The sequence below is a fragment of the Trichechus manatus genome, unplaced genomic scaffold (genome assembly GCF_000243295.1).
Source record: "Trichechus manatus latirostris isolate Lorelei unplaced genomic scaffold, TriManLat1.0 scaffold00045, whole genome shotgun sequence".
Taxonomy (NCBI): Eukaryota; Metazoa; Chordata; class Mammalia; order Sirenia; family Trichechidae; genus Trichechus; species Trichechus manatus.
The window spans coordinates 17,127,474-17,133,027 of NW_004443981.1; positions in this window are offsets into that span (position 1 = coordinate 17,127,474).

Genomic DNA, 5,554 nt, shown 5'->3' on the forward strand with positions numbered 1-5,554 from the left:
GGGGGATGTAGGAGGTGGACGTCTGAGGCTGCCGTCCGGGGGATGTAGGAGGTGGACGTCTGAGGCTGCCGTCCGGGGGCCACAGGAGGTGGACGTCTGAGGCCAGGGGCTGGGCCAGAGGGAAGGGGATGTGCAGGGGGCGTGAAGATGGAGGTGTGAGGGGGCGAGAACGTGGCACGGTTGGAGGGACGAGGACGTAGGATGGGGGTGGGGTCTCAGAGAGGTGATGGAACGTGGGGGAGGGGGAGCTGGCAGAGCAGGAGAACAGGGAGTGAGAGAGAGACAGCCTTTCACCGCCAAACAGCAACGCAAGTGCCTTTACCGTGATGAGTACTGTTCTCCTTTTCACGTTTGGTGCTAAGTACTCGAGACACCAGCAGACGGGCCGCACGGTCGCCCACGCCCCCGGTCCCGGCAGGAGCCCGCATGGTGGTGCCCGCAGACCCGGCCAAGCCTTCACCGCCAGGTGTTGTACGTAGCAGGACACGCCTGTGCCCGTCAGGACATGCCTGTACCCGTCAGGGGTCTTGTTTAGGATTCAGGACGAGTTTTCTTTTGTGGAGGTCTGCTCTCACCAGCTGTCCCAGGCCTGGGTCTGTGTGGGGCCACTGAAGGGTCGGCGGGGCTGGATGGTTATGGCCCCTCCCCTCCTGGCACCTGCTCTCTGCAGCCTGGGACACGGGAGGCACCGTGCCTCCATCCACGGCAGGAATTTTTACCAAAACCACAGCAAAAAACAGAACACCCATGCAAAAAAATGGGGGGATGAGGGTTTTGTAAAGTTTCTGTTTGGTTCCTATTTTTATATCGTTTTGCTTTTGAATATGGCATTTGTAGTGGGGTTTTGAAGACAAAGGATCTGTTTTTATGATTTTCTATGGAAGGCATCCCCCAGCTGGTCCCCTCTAGCTGTGGGATGGGCTCTGTCTGTCAGAGCACGCTGGGCAGGGTGGGGTTCCTCGGGGCATGTCTGGACGTGGGTGAGCTGTTGGTGTGGTGTGACCCTCGCGGCGGCCTCCCTGTCCCGTGGGCACTGCCCAGACTTTTGTACAAATGTGTAGATGATACCCGCGACAGCTTTTATTTGTGAATAAAAGATGCACTGATTGTTCGAGTGGCTCCTGCGTCACTGGGCATCTGGAAGGAGGGGCTTCGGGGGTGCTGCCCTCCATGGGCCCCAAGGCAACGGGGGGCAGGGTGTTGGCGGGACATGCCACCGGATTCCAGAGGTGTGCACTGCGGCCTGCCTGTCAGAGACCCATCACACAGCCCGGGGAGATTGATCCTGGGAAGGTGTCCTGCTGCAGGGCCACGAGTTGGTGGGGGCAGGGCTGCAGTTCAACTTAGATTTCCCCACTGTCCCCCTTCCCAAGCCACACTCTTCTTGACCCCACCCAGCTCTTGGGGTCTCCGGGCTGAGGCAGAGAGCCAGGGGCGGGGGCTAGGCTAGGCTGGTGAAAGCAGCATTTTCTGGGGGGCTTCTGGCAGCCTTCTGTTGGGTCGTGTCAGCAGGGGAAATCAAGGCAGGGTGACGGCAACCCCTCCTGAGAGCCTTGGTCTCCTTCTTCCATCCTGTCTGCCTTCCGGGGGACAGACCCGGAGAGCTGCCCGTCGGCATGTCAAACCCAGGACCCCCCCGCCCCCAGCCTATGGCACAGCTGGCCGCTGCCCTGGGGACTGGGCTCGGGCTTGTCCCGTTGCACCAAGCCAGAGTCTGTCCTGACTCCAGTTCTCTGTGCTCCGGTGAGCCAGGACCCCCCAGGGCCTTTGGGGAAGTGGACCCACTGTGCTCGTGCCCGCTGGCCCCCCCTGTCCTGTCCACTGCCTCCGGGGCCACCTCGGGCCCCTGAGGCTTCCTGCCCCCAGTCTGTGCTTGGGTCCTGTGGGCCCCTCACACTCAGTGTGTCCCCTCCAAAACTGCTTCCCCGTCCCCATGCCAGCACCCCACCAGCCAGGTCCCCAAGACTGCACTGGACGCCGTCCCGCCCTGCCTCCCTCGACCTCAGGCTGCGCCACACGTATCAGAAGCCTCGGTCTGGCCCTGAGCGCCTTCCGCTGGGTGCTGTCCAGCATTTGTCCGATAGCCACCTGCACCCCTCACCCTGGCACCCCCGGGCCCTCTCTGGCCCCCTGGAACCCAGCAACATGCTCTGGCCGAAGCACTGCAGGCACACTACATGTGGTCCCTGTGTGTCCCCGATCACAGGGACCTGGCGGCGCCTGAGTCATTGCTGCCCCCTTTGGCCTGGGCTGGTGGGGCCTCGGGGCGTCTGCTGGAGGAAGGAATGAATGAACGCACGAACTAATGCTTCTCCTCGAGGAAGACTCCACGGGGGGAAGCAGGCCTCAGCCATAGGCACTTAACAGTTTGTGAGACGCCTCTCACCTGTGCCTATACTGACTCCCCGGGACAGACCAGGTGTGCAGTGGCCACGTGGCCCGGCCATTAGACCACAGGGCAGTCTACCCCAGCTCCGCCCCCACCTACCTTCCCCCTCACCCGCAGCTGGGGGGGGGTGTCACATGTCCATTGGGGAGGTGGCCGGGGCCCCAACCCACTCTCCCACTCCATTCTCCCTTTATTTTGAGGTGGCTCCTGGGATGGGCAAGGTTACTTCAACCAGCCAGGTGCCACCCAAGCCTGCGTCTCTGTCACTGGACTTGAGGGGTCCTGTAGGGGAGGGGTTTGGTATGGGATGGGAGATCTTTTGGTACCCTGGCTGAGAACTCACCCAATCCATGCCCCCCACTGCAGCTGCTGTGACCCAGGGCTGATTTTACTGCAGTTACTGACCCCGCCTGGGGCCGGGTGCCCTGTCCTCAGGACCAGGGGACAGCTGGGGTCTGCGGGGCCACACGGGAGGCTGGGGGTCCTTAGCTCTCCCTCTCAGCACACGCTGCACGGTCTCACCTGTGCCTCACGGGAATGGGATGGTTGCTTGGGGCAGGTCTGATGGGTCCCTTCCTTCTGCAGAAATGTCCCTGTTCCTTTCCCTCCCCCAGTCACTGGAGGGGCCCAGAGCTTCTCGATGGGGCAAACTCCCACCCTCGAAATCCCTGCCCCCCCTGGCTGGAGGTCCCTGCGGCCTGGCAGGTGGTGTCCTCTGGGCCGGCAGACCACTGCCCACAGCCCAGGGAGGCTCTTCTAGAGGGCTCCCCTGTCCTGGGGCCAGCCCGGGCCTGGGTGGCTCTCCCGTGGGACATCAAAGCCCGAGCCCTGTCGTTACAGGCTGAGACCCCCACGGGGAGCGTCCAGGATACACCCATTTTATGGATGGGAAAGCGGAGGCCGCTCGGGACCCAGCTGTCTGATGGAAGCCCAGGCAGGCAGCCTCGTCCAATCCAGAGACGGTTTCTGGCCATAAGGGGTCTGTGTGCATCCAGCTTATTGAACTTGGGGAAACCGAGGCCCCTGGAGGGGAGGTCTGCGCAAGCCCGCCTTCCAGTGATCTTTGGAGGCAGGCAGGTGTGGGACAGTCAGGCTCAGGGGAGGGGTTCCCAGTGGTGGGTCAGGTGAGTGGGCCTGGAGGTGGGCATGTGGACCCCCTGGAACCTCGGATCCTTGGGCCGGCCGTCTGTCCGACTTCGAGGTGGCCTGGCACCTGACCAGAGGCTCCCCCGGGCAAGGTGCCTCCTGACTCCACTGCGGGTCCTGGCCTGCCTGCCTGCCTGCCTGCCTGCCCTGCCCACCCCAGCTCTGGACACTTGAGGTCACATGAGGTGTTACAGGGAGGGGGTCAGGCTGGGAAGGGTGACCAGGGCAGGGGCTCACGGGGCCCAGTGGGTGACTGGGTGGCCCTAACAGACTATAGCCCACCTGGCTCCAGAGAGAGGGGGCCTGTGGGCTGAGGTCTGGAAACCTAGTATCCACCAGGTCTGCAGCCCCAAGAGGCTGAGGCCACTCTCCCTGCTGGGTGGGGATGAGGGGGTTCTCTCCTTCAAGGACTGGGGTCGCAGGGGAGGAAAAGGAGCCAGAAGTCCCCTCCCCCACAGTAGGAAGCCCTGCCCCCTCCTTCTTCCTGGGCCTCGGAGTCCTCTCTGAGCAAAGGGGCCTGGTGACTCCCGCTCCCGACTTGGGGTCGGGGAGGAGCCAGGACCATACCCTGGAGCTTCCATCTGGAGTGTTTGCCTCCTAGAGGCCCCCGTGAGCCGCTTCATGTGACCGTCACTAGGGTGACCACAGTGGCCCATAGCATGGCCGTGGGAGGTGGCATCTGGGGGTGGTGACAGCAGCAGTGGCAGTGTGGTGAGGGTGGCAGTGGGAGGTTGGTGACACTGAGGTGGTCATGGTGGCCCGGGTGGGGTCATTGACGGTGGAAGTGGTAATATTGGAGATGGTGGTACAGAGATGGGGTGAGCCTGCACAGACTGTGTGGTACGTGTATGCACACATGTGTGTGTGCTCATGTGTGAGCACATGTGTGCATGTGTGAAATGCAACATCAGGCTGTGTGTGCGTGTATGTGTGTGCGTGTGCATGCATGTGTGTATGTGTGTGCATGTATACCCATGTGAAATGCAGCATTAGGCCGTGTGTGCATGTGCGTATGTGTGCATGCATGTGTGTATGTGCATGTGTATGTGTGTGCACAAGTACCCATGTGAAATGCAGCATCAGGCTGTGTGTGCATGCACTTGTGTGTGTGCATGCATGTGTGTGCGCGCGTGCATACGTGTGTGTGCGTGTGCATGCATGTGTGTGCATGTGAAATGTAGCATCTGGCTATGTGTGCGTGTGTGTGTGTGTGCATGCATGTGTGTGTATGTGTGCCCGTGTACGTATGTGTGTATGTGCACGGGCATGGGAGTGCGTGTGTGTGTGCATGTGTGTGTGTGTGCGTGCCCGTGTGTGTGCATGTGTGTGTGTGCCTGTGTGTGCATGGACATGGGTGTGTGTGTGCATGTGCGTGTGTGTGCCCATGTGCATGTGTGCATGGGTATGGGAGTGCGTGTGTGTGTGCATGTGTGTGTGTGCCTGTGTGTGCCCTTGTGTGTGTGTGCATGGGTGTGTATGTGTGCCCGTGTGTGTGTGCCTGTGTGTGTGTGCATGGACATGGGCGTGTGTGTGTGCATGTGTGTGTGTGTGCCCGTGTGTGTGTGCATGGGCATGGGCGTGCATGTGTGTGTGTATGTGTGTGTATGCCTGTGTGTGTGTGCATGTGTGTGTGTGCATGTGTGTGTGTGTGCCCGTGTGTGTGCCCGTGTGTGTGCGTGCATGCATGTGTGTGCGTGTGCATGCATGTGTGTGCATGTGAAATGTAGCATCTGGCTATGTGTGTGTGTGTGTGTGTGCATGCATGTGTGTGTATGTGTGCCCGTGTACGTATGTGTGTATGTGCACGGGCATGGGAGTGCATGTGTGTGTGTGTATGTGTGTGTGTGTGTGTGCCCGTGTGTGTGTGCATGTGTGTGTGTGCCTGTGTGTGTGCATGGACATGGGCGTGTGTGTGTGCGTGTGCGTGTGTGCCCATGTGCGTGTGTGCATGGGCATGGGAGTGCGTGTGTGTGTGCATGTGTGTGTGTGCCCGTGTGTGTGTGCACCCGTGTGTGTGCC